At 36.3% G+C, this 23,079-nt stretch overlaps 1 long non-coding RNA gene across 4 annotated transcripts in view; it reads right to left on the reverse strand.

The window, feature by feature from the left end:
• Positions 1 to 955: 955 nt before the first annotated feature.
• The window catches only part of LOC309621656, a 40,204-nt gene continuing 18,080 nt past the window's right edge, over positions 956 to 23,079 (reverse strand). For 2 of the 4 annotated variants that reach the window (XR_014240131.1, XR_014240132.1), the window contains 2 exons: positions 11,047 to 11,130; positions 9,667 to 10,763 (listed from right to left, as the gene is read on the reverse strand). This is a non-coding gene — a long non-coding RNA (uncharacterized lncRNA). Of the gene's footprint in view, positions 1,850 to 4,287; positions 7,290 to 9,666; positions 10,764 to 11,046; positions 11,131 to 23,079 lie in introns of those variants that run through there. The other 2 variants (XR_014240129.1, XR_014240130.1) reach the window with 2 other exon arrangements.

Raw genomic sequence — 23,079 nt, forward strand, 5'->3', positions numbered from 1 at the left:
TAGACATATCATTTCCACATTGTCAGTGTTTGTAATGTATGCATTTCATTCTTTCATCCTATCCCATTTTGGTTTTAGAACCTAAGATCTTTTTTTTTTCAATAGATCTTTATTGGAGTATAATTGCTTCACAACACTGTGTTAGTTTCTGTTGCACAACAAAGCGAATCAGCCATATGCATACACATGTCCCCATATCCCCTCCCTCTTGGACCTCTCCCTCCCATCATCCCTATCCCACCCCTCTAGGTCATCGCAAAGCACTGAGCCGATCTCCCTGTGCTATGCTGCTGCTTCCCACCAGCCAACTATTCTACATTTGGAATGGGACTTGAACTTAAAAGCTTTTGCACGGCAAAGGAAACCATAAACAAGATAAAAAGACAACCCTCAGAATGGGAGAAAATATTTACAAATGAGACAACAGATAAAGGATTAATCTCCAAAATATACAAACAGCTCATGGTACTCAATATCAAAAAAACAAACAATCCAGTTAAAAAGTGGGAGGAAGACCTAAATAGACATTTCACCAAGAAAGACATACAGATGGACAAGAGGCACATGAAAAGATGCTCAACATCAGTAATCATTAGAGAGATGCAAATCAAAACTACAATGAAGTATCACCTCACACTGATCAGAATAGCTATTATCAAAAAATCTAGAAACAATAAATGTTGGAAAGGGTGTGGTAAAAAAGGAACCCTCCTGCACTGTTGGTGGGAATGTAAATTGATACAACTACTGTGGAAAACAGTATGGAGGTTCCTTAAAAAACTAAAAGAGAACCTAGGATCTTTAATTAAATATATTAAATAACCTGTGGCATTTATTTTGCTAAAATTTCCAGTTTTACTTGAATGACAAGAAATACTCCTTTTGTCTTTTCTTAGAAGTCTCATATTAACAATATTCTCTTTGATATTGCATGTTCAGGTAATTTGTCTGTAGTGATTTTATGTAAAAGACAAATAGCTTGGATATTAATTTCTTTATTCCCATGAGAATGCTGTAGATGTTACTCCACTAATTTTGGTCATTAAACGTTGCTGAACTCATTAGCTTTTGCTTTATAACAAATCACCTCAAAATCTCAGTGGCATACAACATTAAATAGTCATTTTTCATGCCTCTGCTGATAGGTGGAGAGTCTACTGATCTAGTCTGAACTCAGCTGGGCAGCTCTGATGATTTTGGTTAAGATAATTTTCATACTTACAGCTGGCTTAGGTCACCTGATCTAGGGTGATCCTGGATGTCTCTTTCATCCACATGTCTCATTCCACATGTCTTTATTCCGAGGAGGATCCATCCATACCGGGAGAGATCAGGCTGCTAGCCCAGCCATGTTCTTCTCATGGTGATGGTATAAGTGCAAGAGCAAATAAGTGCGATTGTTACCAACCCTTTTGAGTCAGGCCCCAAAAAGTGTCCTCCTGCTTGGTGTCTTTAGAACCAATAGAATGAGAAAGAGTTTGGTTCAGAAGGAAAGCTTTATTCTTTGATCAAAGAGTGGAGAGGTGCAAGCCTGAGCTCTAGAGGACACACTCTCCCCGAAAGGCTGTGAGCAGGCTGCTTTACAGGGTTCTTGTCAGAGGGGAGAGGAGGGAGCGGAGTTCTCTCCTGATGGGCACCGCTGCACTGCTCACATTCCACGTGGCGGTGCCAGCACGGCGTCTCTGACGTGGCCTGCCACCGCCATCTTGAATTGCCGTGCTGTGCTCAGCACTTCTGTACAAGGTCCCGGCCTGAGCTGACGTGTCAGCATAGTCGTTTCACACTAGGAACCCTGTCTGAGGTGCCAGGTGTGAGGCCTCCGCATGTGGCCCCCTATGAGCAAGTAAAACTGGATGAAGCACAAAGGAAAAGGAAAAAAAAAAAAAGGTTAGATTTTATTACCCAGATTCTATTTTTATTTCCCAGGAATTTTAATGGGCTTTGTTGGTGAAAAGTCCCTCCTGTGTCTTTTGTCCTGCTCCTCATTCTTGAGGAGCTCTGAGGGAGCGAAGTCTGTCGTCTGTATCTGCTTCTTGCTGATCTGGGGCGTCCTCATAACCTCGGGTAGAGAAGCAGAACGTCTCTCCAGCTACTTTTAGATATGTTTGATTGTCACCAGGCCTCAGCCCTAACTGTTCTTACCCCTGAGGGACTACCATTTGTCTAACCTTTTGGAGACAAAGGACACCAGACAATTTAAGACACATAGCCCAAATACTAGCAAGAGAATAATGGTCATATGTCAAATTTTTCTTAAAAATGAGGGTATCTAGATCTTTTGCCTGTAGGCAAAAGTATGCCCTGATGTTGAGGCTCACTGCCAAGGACTGAATATCTCTGGTGACACTTTTGTTGTTTTTTTGGAAAAGAAGCTTCAGGCCAGAGAGAGGTTCACATGAGTAGTCAAGGGAGTCCATTGCCCCACGTTGTCACTCTGGAGTTTGGGGCTCAGGGGCCCCCTTCACTTGAGTGTGATGTGCCCATGGAATAATCCCCTGCAATTCCAGGGCAGAATGGGTGGTTAGGATCGCTAAGTGTGGTCCGTTCCACTTAGGAGTGAACTGATTGTGGGCTGCCAGTTTTCCAGGTTTTTTTGGTACACCCAGTCTCCTGGCCAGAAGGGGTGTTGGGCCAGGTCAGTGGGTGCAGGCAGCACTAAGTTACCATATTCTATGAGAGCTTTCATGGTTTCACCTACCTGGTAGGCATACTTGAGGTATAGGGGGCTCAAGGGGGTTAAGGTGTCCCTTAGGCTTGGGGAATGGGTCTACCATACATGAGTTCAAATTCACTTAGATTTAACTTATCTCTTGGGGCTAACTGCATGCAGATTAGGGCAATTGGAAGCAACTTAATCCAATTTTCTTGAAGTTCCTAACATAGCTTGGCTAAGGCCCATTTGAAGATCTCATTGCATTGCCCTACGTTCCCTGATGTTTGGGGTCTTCAGGCTGAGTGAAAGTTCCATTTTATTCCCAGGATACTCATTATCTCTTTCATCACTTGAGACACAAATGCTGGACCATTATCATTTTGTAGGGACTCTAGGAGCTCAAACCTGGAAATTATTTCTTTTAAGGCTTAGCCACTTCTTTTAATGCCTTAGCCACTTCAGCTGCCATTTCAGTTCTAGCAGGGAATGCTTCTATCCACCCAGAAAATGTGTCTACTAGCACCAAGAGATACCTGAAATTGACTGGTACTCTCAGCATGATGGTGAAATCTGTCTGCCAACCTTCTCCAGGATATGTCCCTCTGGTTTGAATGGGCCTTATCTGAGAGCTTCTGAGGGGGTGGGGGTGGGGGTCTGGTGTTGGAGTTGGTCATTATGCAGATGAAGCACGTCTCAACTATGCAACTAATTATACTTTTCATGACAGGAGTTACGATGACCTCAGCTAACCAGTTGTTAAGGGCTTGCCTCCTATACTGAGTTCCTTGATGAGCTTCCCTGATGGTTTGACAAGCTTCAGTTTGGGGGAAGAATCATGGCCCATGTTCTTAACTAGCCATCCATGGCCTTTGGGGGCTTTGTCTAATTCTTCCTTTGTGTAGATTGGGGAATAATTGAATGGATCCAGCCTTCGAGGTATGAGGGTAGTTGACAAGTTACTGACTGGTTCTAGGGCCACTTTTTTGGCAGTTGCTTCTGCCTTGTTTTTTCCCTTTAATAACTCTGCATCCCCCTTTTGAGACTCCTACAATGAATCACTGCCACCTTTTTTTTGCTGTGCTGCATCTAAGAGCTTAAACTTAAGCTTAAGCCATGCTTAAGCCATGCTATACCTGTTTATCCTCTTCAGTAAGCATACCTCTTTTCTTCCAAATAACCCAGTATATGTGTAAGGTGGCATAGGCATACCGAGAAACCTGTGTAAACATTGAAGATTTTCTTGGTCCAGAGATGAGACCTCTGATCAGATGAGGGCTATCAGCTCTGCCTTTTGGGCAGAAGTCCCCTGGGTTAGGCTTCTTGCCTCTGTGACTTGGGTCTGGGAGGTCACTATGTATCCCACCAACCTTTTTTCCTCTCTCATAAAACTGCTCGCATCTGTGAACTATTGTTCTTTGGCATTCAGGAGAGGCTCGCTTCCTAGTTTGGGCAACTGGAATAGACCATGTCTGTGGTTTCTATACAGTCATGCTCCAGGGGCTCTGTTTCCATGGGTAGCAGGGTGGCAGGATTTATCATGTGACATATTTTTATTGTAGCCACTGGGTTGTCTATAAGCATAGTCTGAACTTGAATAGACCTTCCAGGGAATGGCCTTCTGCTCCCTTAGAACTTACTCGAACCTGGTGGGGAGTCCATATAGTGACTGGCTGACCAAACATTAACTTTTCAGCCTCCTTTAGCAGGGTTGTAGTAACAGCTACTTCTCGTAGGCAAGGAGGCCATCCCTTAGTGGTTCAAGCTAACTGTTTAGAAAAACAAACACCACCCAAGTTAAGAGGTCCCAGTTTTTGAGCTAATATTCCATGGGCGATTCCCCTTCTCTGATGAATGTAAAGGTCAAAGGGTTTAGCTAAATCTGGGAGGACCAGGGCAGGGGCCTGAAATAATTGCTTTTTGAATTCTTGAAAGGCCCCTTTGCCTTCTGAATTCCATTCAAAAGGATCATCATCCTTCCTTTTCAACTTTTCATATAGAGGCCTAGCTATTATACCATACTTAGGGATCCAGATATGGCAAAACCTGGCTATCCCCAAGAAACCTCTAAGCTGTCTTCTAGTTTTAGGAGGGGTGAGGCTACAAATGGCTTCTTCTCTTTTCTGGGGTAGGCTTCTCTGACCTTCTGTGAGAATGAAGCCTAGGTAGGTCACCCAAGTCTGTGATATTTGAGCCTTTTTCTTGGACACCTTAGATCCTTTATGGGCTAGGTGTTTCAGAGCAGTTATAGCATTTTTGTCAAAGACCTCCTTAGTAAGGCTGACGATCAGGATGCCATCTACATACTGATGGAGGGCTCCCTCTTCCAGATGTACCTCTTTTAGGTCTTTAGCTAAAGTTTCCCCAAAGATGGTAGGGGAATTTTTGAAACCTTGGGGCAGGACTGTCCAGCAGTATTGTTGTTTTTATTGCGTGTAGGGTTCTGCCACTCAAAAGCAAAAGTCTCTTTTGACTCTAGGGCTAAGGAAATACAGAAGAAGGCATCTTTTATTTTTATTTTTTAAATTTTATTGAAGTATAGTTGATTTACAATGTGTGAATTTCTGATGTACAGCAAAGTGATTCAGTTATACATATATATATTCTTTTTCATATTCTTTTCCATTATAGTTTATCACAGGATATTGGATATAGTTTCCCGTGCTATACAGTAGGACCTTGTTGTTTATCCATCCTATATATAATAGTTTGCGTCTGCTAATCCCAAACTCCCAATCCTTCCCTCCCCCACCCCTCTCCCCCTTGGTAATCACAAGTCTGTTCTCACAAGTTTGTTCCTGTTTTGTGGATATGTTCATTTGTGTCATATTTTAGATTCCACTGTCCAGTTTTCCCAGCACCACTTATTGAAGAGACTGTCTTTTCTCCATTGTATAGTCTTGCCTCCTCTGTCATAGATTAATTGACTGTAAGTGCATGGGTTTATTTGTGGGCTTTCTCTCCTGTTCCATTGATCTATATGTCTGTTTTTGTGCCAGTACCACACTGTTTTGATGACCGTAGCTTTGTAGTATAGTTGGAAGTCAGGGAGCCTGATTCTTCCAACTTCGTTCTTCTTTCTCAAGAGTTTTTTGACTATTCGGGGTCTTTTGTGTTTCCATATAAATTTTCAATTTTTTTGTTTTAGTTATGTGAAAAATGCCATTGGTAATTCGATAGGGATTGCATTGTAGATTGCCTTGTAGATTGCACTGTAGGTTGCCTTGGGTACTTTGGTCATTTTAACAATATTGACTCTTCCAGTCCAAAAACATGACATATCTTTCCATCTGTTTGTGTCATCTTCAATTTCTTTCATCATTGTCTTTTAGTTTTCAGAGTACAGATCTTTTGCCTCCCTAGGTAGGTTTATTCTTAGATATTTTATTATTTTTGATGTTATGGTAAACGGGATTGTTTCCTTAATTTCTCTTTCTGATATTTTGTTATTATTGTATAGAAATGCAACAGATATCTGTATATTAATTTTGTATCCAGCAACTTTACTGAATTCATTGATGAGCTCTAGTAGTTTTCTGGTAGCATCTTTAGAATTTTCTATGTACAGCATCATGGCATCTGCAAACAGTGACAGTTTTACTTCTTTTCCAATTCAGATTCCTTTTATTTCTTCTTTTCCTCTGATTGCTGTGACTAGGTCTTCCAAAACTATGTTGAATAAAAGTGGTGAGACTGAGCAACTTTGTCTTGTTCCTGATCTTAGAGGAAATGTTTTCAGCTTTTCACCATTGAGTATGATGTTAGCTATGGGTTTGTCATATATGACCTTTATTATGTCAGGATATTTTTCCTCTATGCCCGCTCTCTGAAGATTTTTTTATCATAAATGGATGTTGAATTTTTATCAAAAGCTTTTTCTGCCTCTATTGAGATCATCATATAGTTTTTATTCTTCAGTTTGTTAATGTGGTGTATCACATTGATTGATTTGTGGATATTGAAAAATCCTTGCATCCCTGGGATAAATCCCACTTGATCATAGTGTATGAGCCTTTTAATGTCTTGTTGCATTCGGTTTGCCAGTATTTTGTTGAGGATTTGTGCATCTCTGTTCATCAGTGATATTGGCCTGTAATTTTTTTTTTTTTGAGATATCTGTGTCTGGTTTCGGCATCAGGGTGATGGTGGCCTCATAAAATATATTCAGAAGTGTTCCTTCCTCTACAATTTTTTGGAGTAGTTTCAGAAGGATAGGTGTTAACTCTTCTTATCTTCCTTCTTCCTGCTGGTTATGCAGCCTGCAATGAGTGGTATGTGCATGAGAGCTCTCCCTTCAGGGGTTTCCTGACTCCATTTTAAATGAGGTTTTCCTTTATTTATTTTCACATTTTCCCTTTTTTATCAAGCTTTTTCCTGGAAAGCATTGCTTGTCAAGAGTTAGGTTGTACATATTTAGTGGGTTTTATCCCTTGGTGCCAGGAATGACCTTTCTTGGTTTTCATGTCTCCCATCTGAGGGAAAGCGCATTGTGATGTGAAACCATTTTAGTAACAAGGAGGGACAGGAGGGAGAACTTTCAGCTGTTTCCCATTTAAAGTCTATATCCTTTCAAGGTCATAAACATTGGAGATCATCTCAGAAGTGTGAAGCTAGCATCAATCTAATGAGTATGTCATTTCTACAAAGGATAGACAGGCAACAGGTACAGAACTTAAAAATAATTATGCAAAGCAGAATTAAAATTAACATGACTAGTCCAATTTGTATTGTGCTTGTTTCTTTATCATGTGTAATTAAATTTTTACCTCTCCAGAGGTATTTATTCGTGTGCAACTTGTGGTATTTGCTATTGTATAAATGCCTTCTTGTTCAGCAAGTAGGTAATCAAGGGCTACACAATTGTCCAAAACTACTTTAGCCAATGAATTAAGTGATTGTTGTTGGGCTGCTACTGCTTTGGCTCTGGAATCGTCCAGCTCTCCTGCTGTCAAAAAGAGATTTCTGATCATGTGTTCACTGGCACTTATTCTGACCCAAAGGAGAAAGGCTCTCCCTGTGGAGGCAAACTCAGAGTCATATATTCCCTTAGTATTTCCCATTTAAGGGGCTGTGGAGGCTTAATGGGGTGGATCGATGGGAGGTTTCAAAAGCTTTACTTTGTAGCTGATATCAAGGGGATGCTGGGTGAAATTAGGAAGCACTTGAGACAAGTGAAAAAATTTATTACAGGGTGGACTGAAGGGTCACCACTGTTGTTAATGGATGGGAGTTTCTGGTGGCAAACCCAACAATTAGATAAGTATCCTTTTGTAATAGATTGAGAAATACAAATGAGAGCATTGTCTGTCTGAGAAAAGGAGGGAGAGAGACTAGGGTAGGAAGTAACCATGGGAAAAAAGTAAACAGGCCTGGTAAGGTCATATTGAGAGAGCTATCTCATTCAGCAGTCATGTGCTTCGATTCCCGGTAAATTTGATTTGAAGGTTCCCAGTGCACATAGGACTGTATATCAGATGGAGCCTTCTTTAGCTATATGCTGTGTATCTAAGGCTTGAGTCTCTGATGCTTGGGTGCCATCTGGGTAGTGAGGAGGACCTTGTATAGTCCCTTCCAAGGAGATATAGGGCAGCATTTTTTCTTATTGATTCCAAAACAGAAAGGTGTGAGAAAATGGGGAACTGTTTAGTTTGGGAATCTGTAGTCAGATACCTGAGGAAACCGAAAAGCTTAGGGTCTAGTTCAGCTTACAGATGTATAACAAAACCTTAAAGACAATTAACAGGACAAGAATCTAATATTTACAAACGTGCAAACAATTTTTCTCTCCATAATTATTCCTCCTTTTGTCAAAGGTAATCATAGTAGAACTCATTTGTTTGAATTAATTTGGGCCTGATTATTGACCCAAATGCAGCAAGAATAGTAAGTGACCACATAAGCTCTTTTAAAGAATACTTTCCTGGAATCTTGTAAGCAAGATACTAGAGTGATTTTTCCAGGCAGTTTCTTAAAATTGGTCGTATCTGAGTGTATGTATAGCTTTCTCAAATATGACATTCCAGTCAAAGACTTGATAATATAGCCAATATTTCCAATTGTTTCCTGTTTCAAGGAGAACAGCTTCTTATTAAACTCATGCAAACAACTGTATTGACATTAAAAGAAAAATACTCATTGACAGTTTCTGAATATTGAAGGGATCAGGCAGAGAGAAAAAGTAAATGCTTCATCTTTGTTTACAAAGGTACATTTTATCAAATTGCTGAAAGTCATAGATAGCTTAAGAGAAAAAGCTTTCTTAAATCTGATAAATCAAAACATTAAAAAAATCAGCAATTTCAAATAAAAAGTCATACAAGAAATTATAACCATCTTCCTCAGTTTATTTAGTCCCATGTAACTAATTCTTGTTGATTTCAATCTTTTGTTGGAAGTTTTATGAAGCCATCAGTTTCTCCATGAGAGTTCCAAAAATTTTTACCCAGTTCAGTGGTATGATTAGAAAAGTTATCAGAAAGCTCTATTCCAGAATACCTGTCAGAGCCCTTTCCATGAATTTCTCTGTAGATGAAGCACTTGTGCAAGGACACTTTTGTAAAAGCATCAGAGTAAAACAATAACTGTAAGGAACAAATAACTTTAAAATAGCCACAGTTAAAGATCTGATGAGAATTGCAATTTATGAAGAAATTTGGTTATTTCTGTGACACATAACACTTTAAGATAATAACTAGAATTACAAGTGATAATAGAACATATCAGATTTCTAGGACTTTCATACAATTCTGGAATACTTATATTAATAACATGTCCACACAAATATAATCTAATAAAGGTTTAGCATCACTTACTTGACAATGTTTCCCACATAACTTAACAAATCAATTAAGCCTAATTAGTGTAACATCTCTCCTTTTATAAGGAGAGAGAACACATCTTTTGAGATGTTCCAGAGGCCCTCTGGAACATCCCAAAGTTAGTTGGAGGTCAAAAAGACTTCATTTACAACTTGATTTTTTTGGGGGGGGAGGTATTTGTCAAATACCAAAAGGTTTCAAAACACCTGGTCAAATAGGATCATAAGTCATTGTGAAACTATCCTTAGTTATCTAGGTGACCAAAACAACAATTAAAGACTTCACAGGAAAACATAGAAGGTTGCTCCACAGAAATGTAGAGCAAAACTTAGCTCTTTTATTATCAAGATGACTAGTTTCCTTAAGTAATCAAAGACCTGTGTAAACAGTGTGAGGCACAGTTGGTAAAACATAAAATCTTTGCTTTTAAGCAGATTACTTATAAAGGTAGGGAAAAATCTTTCATAAGATTTTCTTATATCAGGAGCAGACCAATAATAGTCCAACGAAACTTTGTTCTTTAGCAGATGAAAGAAAATTAAGTTCCGGTTTTATCTAAGTACACTATTGATCTTAAAGGTTAATTTAAAAACCCTTATAACCAATTTGTTCAATCTTATTCAGCTTGATCATACATAAAATTCCCTTCCCAGGATTCTTTTTCCACAAACCTTCTACAACTTTCTATATCCATTTAGCTTTTGTCCTATCTTTTTTTCTTTTCTTATTCTGGAGCAATCATTTTATTTTAGGACAAATTTTTTTTCCCGTATCAAAAATGCATCTCCATTATTTATACCTTCTTTCACTGAAAACTCATATCCTACTTTTCATATACAGTCATTTTCTTTCATCCTTATTATTTCTAGTAGTTTTGTAAAAGCAAACAAACAAAACAAAAACCTTTTAGCTCTTTTACAAATCAGGTTTGTATTTAAAATTTTTTCCTCCTTTTTTTTGCTGACAATTTCAATTTCATTAGTTCAAATGTTATCTTCTCAATTTCAAAAACTTACAAAGCTTATCTAGGAAAGAAATGATGCGAGGTAGTTGTTATAGAATAATTACAGATTTACTCTTATAGGAGAGAATAACTGTCTATTCACTATATTAAATGAATGTAAATTCCTTCTACATAATATAGTTAAAATAAAGCATATACTTTTGGAAATTACAGTATGAGATTCACTGTCTTACCTCTGTCTACAGTTTCATCCTGACATTGCTCTGATAGAGTGAATGAATGAACAGACAGAGGCAACAGGATCCCCACATTACTGCCGAAGAGCGTTGTCCTAAATTGAGTAGACAGAATAAAGATTTGAAAAATGGGAAGACAACTTCCAAATTGATGGCAGATCTATAAATCTGGGAAACCACTACCAGAATTCCCAGCCTTGCAAGTAATTATAAGAAATGGGAGAATTTCTTTTATACAAAGGTTGCTGCCTGGCTACAAATCTGAAAAGATCAGGTAACAGGTATGAGCATATTAAACAATTATTGCAGTCTGACTGACCTTGAGGAATTATCACTGAGTTTGAACAGGGCAGAAAGGGTGGTTGTTTTTGAACTGACCTTTTCAGCTGGCTGCACAAACCATTTTGTGGCTCAGTTCATTGTGGTAGAAGAGCAGTAGCTTTCAATCATGCTGAATCATTCCTTAGTAAGAAACATAGTGTATATTATGTATATACATACATACATATGTGTATATATACTTACATATATAAAACCATCTAAGTAACAAAAATAAAAGTTTACTCTCTTGCACTGTTGGTGGGAATGTAAACTGATACAGCCACTATGGAGAACAGTATGGAGGTTCCTTAAAAAACTAAAAATAGAACTACCATACGACCCAGCAATCCCACTACCAGGCATATACCCAGAGAAAACCATAATTCAAAAAGAGTCATGTACCACAGTGTTCATTGCAGCTCTATTTACAATAGCCAGGACATGGAAGCAACCTAAGTGTCCATCAACAGATGAATGGATAAAGAAGATGTGGCACATATATACAATGGAATATTACTCAGCCATAAAAAGAAATGAAATTGAGTTATTTGTAGTGAAGTGGATGTACCTAGAATCTGTCATACAGAGTGAAGTAAGTCAGAAAGAGAAAAACAAATACCGTATGCTAACACATATATATGGAATCTTAAAAAAAGGTCATGAAGAACCTAGGGGCAAGACAGGAATAAAGACGCAGACCTACTAGAGAATGGACTTGAGGACATGGGGAGGGGGAAGGGTAAGCTGGGACGAAGTGAGAGAGTGGCATGGACATATATACACTACCAAATGTAAAATAGGTAGGGGGAAGCAGCCACATAGCACAGGGAGATCAGCTCAGTGCTTTGTGACCACGTAGAGGGGTGGGATAGGGAGGGTGGGAGGGAGACGCAAGAGGGAGGAGATATGGGGATATATGTATATGTATAGCTGATTCACTTTGTTATAAAACAGAAAATAACACACCATTGTAAAGCAATTATACTCCAATAAAGATGTTAAAAAAAAAAAGATCACACACTAACCAAAAAAAGTTTCATAAATTGACATATATTTCCTATTTTTAGTGTATGCCATGTATGTATTCTGTTTTGCACCTTATGAAATTGCTCTCTTTTATTTATATATATGGATAGTAAATAAATCTATAACAAATCTATTTATAAATTATAGATAAAATTTAAGATACATATTATCAATTTATTTATATAGACAAATACAGGTAATATGTGTATCATAATTAACCAGTAGTATGTGAACACAGTTTGAAAAACAAGAAGTTATAGTAAATCCTCTCACAGGAAAAGTTATAGTAAATCCTCTCACAGGAAAATGCTTTCATGGGAGTTCCACTGTTTCTCATCTTCCAAAGCGGCACTAGCTGCTTTCTTTGAATTCTTTCATCATCAGTACATACAGTTTATGTGGAGTTAATTTACGCTTATTACTCTATATGTTTTGACACTTTCTCTTTGGTCTATTTTGTATTCTGAGCTCTTTTCTCAACCTTTTAAATTATTTGTAATTTTTGCTTTCCAGTGAAAACTAGGAAGCAGGCAACTGTGAACTATCTCTCATATATTAGGATCCTGCAGTAGATTAGAAAAATTATAAATACGTTAAAAAATTTTTAGAAGTATGTTCTTCCTCATAATAATCTTTTTTCAATGTGGCATAAAACATGTTTATTAAGAGCCCCAAATAGCCCTTGTCTCTGCAAAAATTAAAAAGCCAAAACTAGACAAATTTATGTTTAGCAATCAGTATCTCAGTATACCATCCTATCTGGAAATGATTTAGATAGTCAATGAATATCCATTATTTAATGTAACTTAGTATAAACTTTTATCTTATTTATAATTTTTAAAACACTTTTTAGCGACTATGCTTCGGTTAGATATTAAATAGTTAACCATCATCTTAAGTTGTTTTTCTTGTTGACAAATTCTGTGACAGAAATAGCACAACCTAATTTTATCAGTAAACCCAGGTAGAAAAAGTTGTATATTTGCATTATATTCAATATTGATGACTCTGAAGACATGCCTTTTTCATTAAACCAACAAATTTAAGCTAACTTTTATTTCTCAAAGATTACCTCAGATCATATGAACTCAAAAAAACATTTGGGTTAGTTTCTGTGTTTCTGAGAGTATACTTGATTTATATAAACACTTAATGTTTCTTTAGGCCAATTAAATAGTGTTCTTTACAAATTAATTTTGACAATGCCACCTAGTGGTAGAAAAATATTATATACTTATACACATATAGACTTACATAATATACAGACAGACGCATACATCTTACAGGTTTTGTTTTTAATAATTTTAGCCATGTCTCAGGTAGAAAACTCAAAGGAATAGCTGCATCCAAATTGTGTTTCTGGCAGATTCAGTAAGTTAAGTTTACTTGCTCAGATGGCCAAAGTTTTTTACTAAAGATTTTTTATTTGCATGCTGTAAGTCATTTTGTCTTAGAAGCTTCTGTGTACCAATCAAAGAATGTATTCCATTGTCTCTGAGAGGTTTGGGATACTCTTTTTTAAGGGTGCCCCTTATAAATTTTATATAAAATAAAGATTCCCCAGAATGGCCATTATAATTCCAAATTATCCAAAAGTTCATCCATTTTTTCAGAAAGGCACAAGATCCTGGTCCAAGGACTAGGTGGATCCTATCTTGCCTTTGGATTCCCTAAAACACCTTAATTATGATGGGTCCTGTTTTCCAACAGCTGTTCTAAAATACCAGAAATCACATGTTTTTCCCTCTTTTGAACAGAATGAGTGACTTACCAAGAAGGTTCATAAAAACAGATCCCAAATAAAGCTGGCGAGCTCAAAATGCAAAGAGACTGGAGCTCAGATCCAGGAGAGACCCTCAAACTCCAGGATTAGGGAGAAAGCCCTGAGCTCAATGAGCTTTGTGGTTACTAGCATTTGTTTGCTCACGTGCCTAGGAGTTGTTGGGGTCTTCTTTGGCTCTCACTTTTGATTACCAAATAATATCAACCACAGAAATAAAGTAGCCCATTATTTTACCAGCAAAATGGATTTATTCAGAAATAGCAGAGAATTGCAATTCAAGACAGGCAAGCTGGTGAGTCAGGTAAATCTGAAGAAACAGAGGGAAGGTCTACTTTTATTAGGTTTTGGAAGGAAATTGGGGAGGGTTGTTTTGAATGAAATTTCACTGAAGAAGAACAAGAGTTCAAGATTGCAGCAGTTTCTTATTGGCTGCAAGTGGTGGTTAGTGCGTTTCTGCTGGGGCAGGAAATGCTGCTGGGGCATTTCCTTCTTTTTCTTAAAAGCGGGAGATTAAATTCCCTTGTGAAAAATGTTCTCCCTTGTACCAGAAGAAAAGTAACATTCTTATCATCAAAGTTAAGAAGTTGAGACTGAGAAAACTTTATACAGAGAATTCTATACGAACAGACCTTGTTAAAGTCTTATTTTCCTTCTTCCTACTGGTTATGCAGGCTGCAATGAGTGGTATGTGCATGAGAGCTCTCCCTTCAGGGGCTTCCTGACTCCATTTTAAATGAGGTTTACCTTTATTTATTTTCACAATATCTACAAATGATAACTTACAGAACTGTTTTGCCTCTGCATATTGTGGACTATAAATGTCCCTTCTGAAATTAAAACTGACATATACACACTACTATATATAAAATAGATAACTAATAAGGACCTTCTATATAGCACAGGGAACTCTTCTCAATATTCTGTAATGACGTATATGAGAAAAGAATCTAAAAAAGAGTGGATATATGTATGTGTATAACTGATTCACTTTGCTGTGCAGCAGAAACTAACACAACATTAAATCAACTATACGACAATAAAATTTTTTTAAAAATCTACACAACCAGAGGGGAAAAAAATAAAATTCAATTCAATTAAAATTGAAAACATAGGTATTAATATATTTAAATCTAATAAGATCAGAGACCCAATTACAGGTAACATAGAATGAATTAAGATTATGTTTCTTTGGAACCACTCTTGATACCAAATTCTGTACTGGTCAGTGTTCAATCAGATAAATAGAATCACTTGTGTTGCTACTTAAATGCATACATATTTGCAGGAATTTGTTTCAGAGATTTGACCTCACACAATTCTGTGAGCTGTTTCAACAGTGTGATACTTTCCTATTTTATATGTGCTTAAAGTTCACATGGCAGGCAGTTAGGAATTAAAAATGAATGTAACGTGAGTGAAAGCCAGGATAAGCTGGAACCCACAAACGGAAGAAGAACCCATGAGAATAGACTGGAACCAAAGTCAGTTCACAAGGCCTTCATCCTTGATGAAGAGAGTATCTTAGAGAAGAAGCTGATATCTTTTATCATATAGATAAATGCACATATGACCCAGAAGTAGAGAAACGAAAGGAGGATTCTGGGAAAAGTGGATTTAATTTCAGGCCAGGCAGCTGCCACAGGCCAATGAGGAAAGTCAACAAATAGTCTCTGTCCTGACCTCTTGAGTACAAAAACAAAACGGCTGCTGCTTCACTTCTGCCCTTCAAATCCTGTGGAGAAACACCTTTGGTGGCTCATCCATTTTTTTCTTTTAAACTGCTCTTCTTCTTCTTTTTTTTTTTTTTTTCTAATTTGGCTGCACTGCACAGCATGAGGGATCTTAGTTCCCCAACCAAGGATCAAACCTGGGCCCACACAGTGAAAGGGCCGAGTCCTAACCACTGGTGAGAATTCTGGGAAACATAGGTCAGTCAAGCCAAGTTGACAATTTGCAAAGTTAACACAAACACATTACTATTTGTGTAGCAAAACATTAATATCGACAAGTGACATAAACAAAAACACTAAATAGGTTCACATTAAATACACGTCAGGTTTTGCCATCCAAAGATTTTTGCATTAATCTGACAAATACATTCAGTTTTAAAAGATTTTTGGATTTTGTAATTGTCAAGAGATTCAAGATTTACTTTATGTTTCCAGGTAGAACAAATTTAAAGTGATGGTTTTGGGCAAAAAAGAATGTGAATAAAAAATGATAATCAAGAAAACTGTTGTTCTGCAACAGCATCCAATAAAGCAGATACTTTCCTTGACTCTAAATAGTGACTTTCCAGACTTCCCTGGTGACACAGTGGTTAAGAATCTGCCTGTCAAAGCAGGGGACACGGCTTCGAGCCCTGGTCCACGAAGATCCCACATGCTGTGGACCAGCTAAGCCTGTATGCCACAACTACTAAGTCTGCACTCTTAGCCTGAAGCCACAACTACTGAGCCTGCGTGCCACAACTACTGAAGCCCACGTGCCTAGAGGCTGTGCTCCACAACAAGAGAAGCCAGCACAATAAGAAGCCTGCGCACCGCAAGGAAGAGTAGCCCCCACTCGCCGCAACTAGAGAAAGCCCGTGCGCAGCAAGGAAGACCCAACGCAGCCAAAAATAAATAAATAAATAAGTTTATTTTATAAATAAATAAATAAATCGTGACTTTCAAGTAACTCTTCTCAGTAGACATATAACATATATAAACGATAAACTAAATATCTTCAGGGCACAAGTATTCTTTCAACTATCATTTTTTGGACTAATCAGATTAAAAAATCTGGCAATGAGAATAACCTCTATCATGGAATCCAGATTCCCAAGCCTAAAAAATATATAAATGTTCAAAGGATTTTCCAAAATGGTATGAAAAATGAATATATGAATGCTGTGGCCATGAGAATATGCCTCTCAGATCTCTGACCACAGCAAACATCATTGAGCAACGTTCCAAACTATTGCATTCTGAAATCCATTACCATGTTTGTGCCTCAACTAGATTTCTGATGAGCTATTCCAAGCCAGTGCCTGAGCATGGTAGGAATATTATGGTAGGCCTGTCCGAGGAAATCCTGTGACCTCATAAATGACTTTGACTCCAAGATTCCATGACAATTCTTTAGCACTTGAGATCAGTCTAAGATGCTTGCACCCAAATTTTCTTCCATCTTTCACTCACTCCTGCATTTGAGATCAGACCTGCATCTCAGAATCATGGCTCTCCAAGCTCCTTCCTTTTTTTCTCACATTCATTTTTTCTAATAAAGTTTTGCACACTTAATCTTATCTTGGTGTCTGTTTCTTGAAGGAGCTAGTGTAACACAATGTTATGTTTTGGTCTATGTGTTTGTGTGTGCTTGTGTGTGTGCCACAAGAGCAAATACAAATAAAAATGAAATGCTTAATTCTCCTGTTATAAATAAGAGACTTCTCCCCTCCTTTTTCTGAGCTCATTTACTTTAGAAAATGTGTAAACTCTTCACTGTCTCTTTGAAATATATATAAATCTTGTAAAAGCTAATTAAGCTTATTGCCAGTTTTAAGATCCAGGAATGCCTTCTCAAGGACCTGGGAGCCATCTGTTTGAAGTGTAATCTTCAAGGAAGCTAGCCCCACTATCTCCAAGTTTCTGTGAGAAGGAAGGAGCCTAATTTGGGTAGATGCCTCTCTCCAAGTTGCAAAACTACTTAGGTATGACATTAGTGTCATAAAGATATGAGAAATTTATTTTTCCTTTAGATAAAACCAATTTCCTAACACAGATGGTCATTCCAATTACCAGATGAATTGTGTGTGACCTATAGTGCTGTTAAATCCTTTTACTTGAGGACTATTTATTATTTATCTTGAGAACATATATGTGATGGTTGGCCATTTGGCTATATAAAAATTGTCTCTAAAATCTCTTAGTGGATTACCTGTGATGTACATCACATTCTGATTTAATTCTTATTCAACAGTAAAATTGTTTTCTTTCTCTTCTACGTATATGGAAGAAGTTTTCTAGGTTGGGAAGAGATTTTTTAAAAATTATATGTCCCAACAATATGTATATGTATATATATATATATATATATACACACGTATACATGTATATATGTATGTGTGTGTGTGTATATATATATATATATATCTGTATATACATATCTGTGTATATGTATATATATACATACATTTCCCCAACATGTATATGTACATGTGTATGTATATATTTATATACATATATGTTTCTATGTATACACATACTTTTGAAAACATTGTGTTTCAGAAATGTTTACATAGTATTAATTTCAATTGCTCTAAAAATATTCTATGGTAATATTTTCTTCAAAATATTAAGCAAATTCAGAGGTATTCAACAAGTCATTAGATATTTCTTGCCCTTGTAAGACACAAACTTGTGACAAAAATATTTAGAAAAATAAGAGCTGGGATATATTTTATAATGCAATATGAAACAAGTGTTACAGAAGTGTGTATCTATAGAATTTGGGAAAATTTCATAGAAGAAATCTTGGCTTTATTGTCCAAACATTTACAGTACCACTATTCTTCATCTTCCCCATTATATCCAAAATATCTCTCTTCTCGTGGGGGTAATGGGACTTCTTGATTATGTCAGTAACTTCCTAGCTCCTCATACCTTACTGCTTCTACCTGCCTTCCTTTCCCCAAAGAATTACATAGAAGCCTACATGATCCCTTAAATATATAACTCAGATAACTTCATTCCTTTGATAAATCTGTGCATTTGTCCCCATTTCACTCATTGGTCTGTAGATTTGCACTCCTACCCCTCTGGCTTTTTCTTTTAGTACCCTGGTAAGCTAACTCAACCCCAGATTCACTGGCCTATATGCCTTTTCTTGCATTCCAGGCAAGCTCCCTCCTCATGGATACGGTCCCAGCTCTTCCTGTGGCTAACATCCTTATTTTCTTCTGTATTTTATTCAAATGTCTCATTTTCAGTGACCTGCGTTGAACATCCAGATTTAATAATTCCATCTGCTTCCCCCCTCCCTCAGCACTCCTTCTCCTACTTATACTTTTCCCTTATATATATATAAATCCATAGTGTGTTTTTTTTTTGGCTGCGTTGTGTGGCTTGTGGGTGATATTTTCTTTAAAAATCAACAGCTAATTCAGAGGTATTCAACAAGTCCCTGACCAGAGATTGAACCCAGGGCCCCATCAGTGAGAGTGCCAAGTACTAACCACTGGACTGCCAGGGAATTTCCATAGAATTTTTTTACCTTCTTAATAATTATGATTTACTTGTTTATCATACCTGTTGTTTATTCTCTGTTTACTCTAGCCTGAATATCAGCTGTTCAAATCCAGGTATCTTTGGCAATTTTGCTCACTGATGCATCTAAATCCTAACCACTTAGGATGGTTATGGTGCCTGATACATAGCTGGCACTCAGTAAGCGTTTGTGTGATAAAGGAATGCATGCATGCATAGAAGAAGCCATGTAAGATGGCAAGTGAAGGCAAAATGGGTTTCAGTTGGCCAGTGTAGGATTTTATGTAAATTACTGTGTGCTGAAGGAAAGCAGCAAGTCTGAGAATTGACGGGTATGTTTGTGGACTTTGAATAATGCAGAGGAGAAGAACTGGGTTCAAGGAAATTGAAGAAATGTGTCTGGAAAAGTAAGCTGTTGCTATATACTTTTTCCTTACTTGTTCTTTGTACTTAGGTTTCCAGTCACTAGAAAACTACTCAGCATCTACAATAGTCAGTGGTATAATGAGCACTGTTTCAGAAGATAGTATATAAAACAGGCTGTAGGGGGAAAAGCCATTTGAAAACTGCTGCAGTTGTCCCTCAATAATCTTAAGAGGATAGGTTTGAATGAAATGCCTTAAAATTCAAATATCACTAGTCCTAACATTTTTGTGATAACTGCCAATTTCTGTATCACCAGTATGATTGATTCTCTTTGTCCAGCAGTACTGTATTTCTGTTATCTGAGTTTTTTTTAATAACCTTTTACAAAAGTTTCATATAAGTTATATGCTTTACATACCCTCCACAGAATTTATGTTCTATAATCATAATCAGAGGAGAGAAACAGAACAGAATTCAGACAAGTTAAAGCCTAAAACTTGATTTAAAAAAATTTTGTATTAGTTAAGGCTTTGTAAATTATTTAAGCATAATATTTATAAAATTACTATTCAATTTTATTTTAAATGTCTATTTGTTTGAGTTAAATACACTGTGACAATATTTGGATAACTTTGAAGAGACATAAATATAGAACAGATATGCTGAGACTATCTGCTGTGTATACATCCTAAAATAGACATATTAGAGTCAAAGCTCAACTGCTCATATTAATAAAAGGAAAAATGTGTCTTCATCTGATAGGAGGTGATAAAAACTCATTTTTATCCTTGAGCATGAGATGAGTATTTGAAGTCTAAAACATAATGTATTTATTTCATGAAGACCAAACTAATGAATTCCTGGAATTTCTTTACTGGTATTTGCTTATCTGTAAAAGCCATTTCAAGTGAATATTAGAGGGAATAATCTCTAAGATTGATGCAGAGCTCACACCCAAGAGAACTGAGCTAGCCGTCATCTCTCCTCAAATAGATATAGTTAAGTCCTTTGGTTTCAAGTATCTTCCACTTAGATTGTAAGATGAATGAAATGATTAAGCAAACTAATAAAGAAAGTACTTAAACTCAGTAAATTTGAAGGACAAATTATTTGGAAAATAGAATGTGCTAATAATAATTTTCCTGTAGAAAACTTGGAAAAAATAATTGCTCAGAAATAAGACACTACGTTGTGCTTCAGTAATCTAATTTACAATGAGCATTTAAATGCTGAAATCTCTTTAAGCACATAATTTAAGGCCAAGGTCAATCGAAAAAGGATCCAATAATGGATATTTTTTTCTAGAATTGATGGATTAACTTAAGAAACTCAAACTCATAATTCAGAAACCATATAATATTTGGAATAAAAATATTGATGTTAACTTCTTAAAATAATTTTTAGTTTAAAAATGTATTTTGTGCTACTTGAGCTATAATTATCAATTTGCATTTGAAATTACTCGTTCCATAAACACTGACTGATAACCTCAAATTTTATCCATGATATTACTTAATGAATTCCTGAATATTTAATGTTAAAATATACCTACATACCAATATTTCAACAAATTTAACACCACTGAGTCTGATAATGAAAATAGGTTTTTTACGTGTGCTGCCAGATTGATAGTAATTTTTAAATACCTTAACTTGTAAGATGCATTGCTATTTTAAGTAAAATAAATGTGAAAAAAATGGATACCTCTAAAGATGATAAACTGGAGAAATACATAGACAAAAGTAAATATGGGAAACAACCTTCTGAAGACAAGATCTATATTTTAAAATAATTAATATCACAAAATTTATAAAATGTTGGAAAGAGAAAATGATGAAAATCATTACAAGGAACACTTTGGTAAAATTATTTTGTGCTTTTTCATTACATGTACTTAGTACTGCTTTTATGCTTTTAACTATTAAATTATTTGATTTTTTCATATTATTGACTAAGTTACTATTTTATATAGTTCTCAGCATCTCAAACATGTGGCATTTCTAGGAAGGACTATACCATATTACTAGTGGTAAGTTTGAGCATTTTTAATAATTGGTGAAGCTATTTCTCAGTATAAATTTCTTTAAAATCCTTGAGAAATGAAAGCTGAGTGTCTGTTTTAACATTACTGTCCAACAGTCTGCATTAACATTATTTTGCTCTTCCAGGAAACTCTTACCCAAGAAGGTTAATTTACAGATAAGTTTGTTCTAAGTACTTCATGAAAATCCAGACACCCAAAGCATAGAATATTTCACTAGCTCTCCTGAAGTACAATTCTCTTCTCACAGCCATCGACTTCTCAGATGGGCTCATCAAGGCTCACTTCGACAATCCCAACTGAGTCCCTTACTAATAAATTATTATTTTACAAATTTGACCCAATTTCAAGTATACCCTCTCACTGAAAGGACCCCCTTTAATTGGATCCCCCAAATCTTATAAATATCCTGTCCTGACCTTTCTGTTCCAAGTACTCCTAAAACTGTCAAGATAGTTCACTGCCTTTCTGCAGTAAGCAATAAATCTATATTCAGTCAGTGGGTTATTTTGGTAGTCTTTCTGGAGAGGTGACAGGAGACACCCCTTCTACTTAAAGAATGCCTACGATTATTATTGACTTATTTACTGTCAGATTTCTATAAAACAAAAGAGCATTAGCATCACTGTTTTGTTATACTCAGCAGCTTGCCATATGGTAAGCATACATTAGAAGACAATTAAGGGTGAAAAGGACTGCTTTTCTCACATAACACAATTACATAGTGTGAAAACATTCAGGAGGTGTTTATGAACTCAGTGGATGCTGAAACATAAGGTATTTCTTCACGAGACATAAGGAATTTTGCAAGAAAAATATAACCAGTATTTTAGTTCTTTTTTAGAGATCTAATTAGTATGTCTTTTAAAGAAAAACTGTCTAAAATTTAAATTATTTTTAAGGGAATTTTAGTCACTTGAAATCTTCAGTTTATAAATCAGGAAAAAATCTTTTAACTCTTGATACTCCTACGTAAGATCATGCAGCTTTAAGTTAGGTTAACAGTAGATTGCTGTTTATATGAAAATCTAACCCTTGAGTTAGTTAAACATGCAGTTCCATGAGTCTGTTATAATGCCTGGAAGATTTGAGTCTTTATTCATAAATATGTGAAAAATACTTTTGTATAGAAAAGAACTGCACAAAAATAGACATTAAGATTCAAGTAAAGAAAGCATAGGGATTGAAGACAAATCAGAGCATAATTTTTGAAAATTGAAATATAACATACACTAGAAAAAAGTGCACAAATCATCAATCAGTATTCAGTTCAGTGAAACTCTACAAAGGCAAGTATGCAGTCAACACTGGATGAAGAAACAGAATAATATCCATATCTTGGAACTTCCCTGCATGTTCCTTCTCTATCACTATCTCCCCTCAAAGATGATGTTTTCATGGAGGAGTTTTGGCGTTTTCATAGGTGTATACCTATGTCAAAATTATACTTTAAATATGTGAAATTTATTTTGTTAATTACACCTCAATAAATTATTTATAAAAAGTAAGTATACAAAATGATTTCCAATAACAGTAAGTACAGTAAGTACTGTAAAGTAGTCAAATGGAAGGAGGAGGATGAATTTAAAAACATCTCCTTTGAAATCACATCTTTTCATGATAGA

This window comes from Balaenoptera borealis, assembly GCF_965194805.1.
Source record: "Balaenoptera borealis genome assembly, contig: HAP1_SCAFFOLD_787, whole genome shotgun sequence".
Taxonomy (NCBI): domain Eukaryota; kingdom Metazoa; phylum Chordata; class Mammalia; order Artiodactyla; family Balaenopteridae; genus Balaenoptera; species Balaenoptera borealis.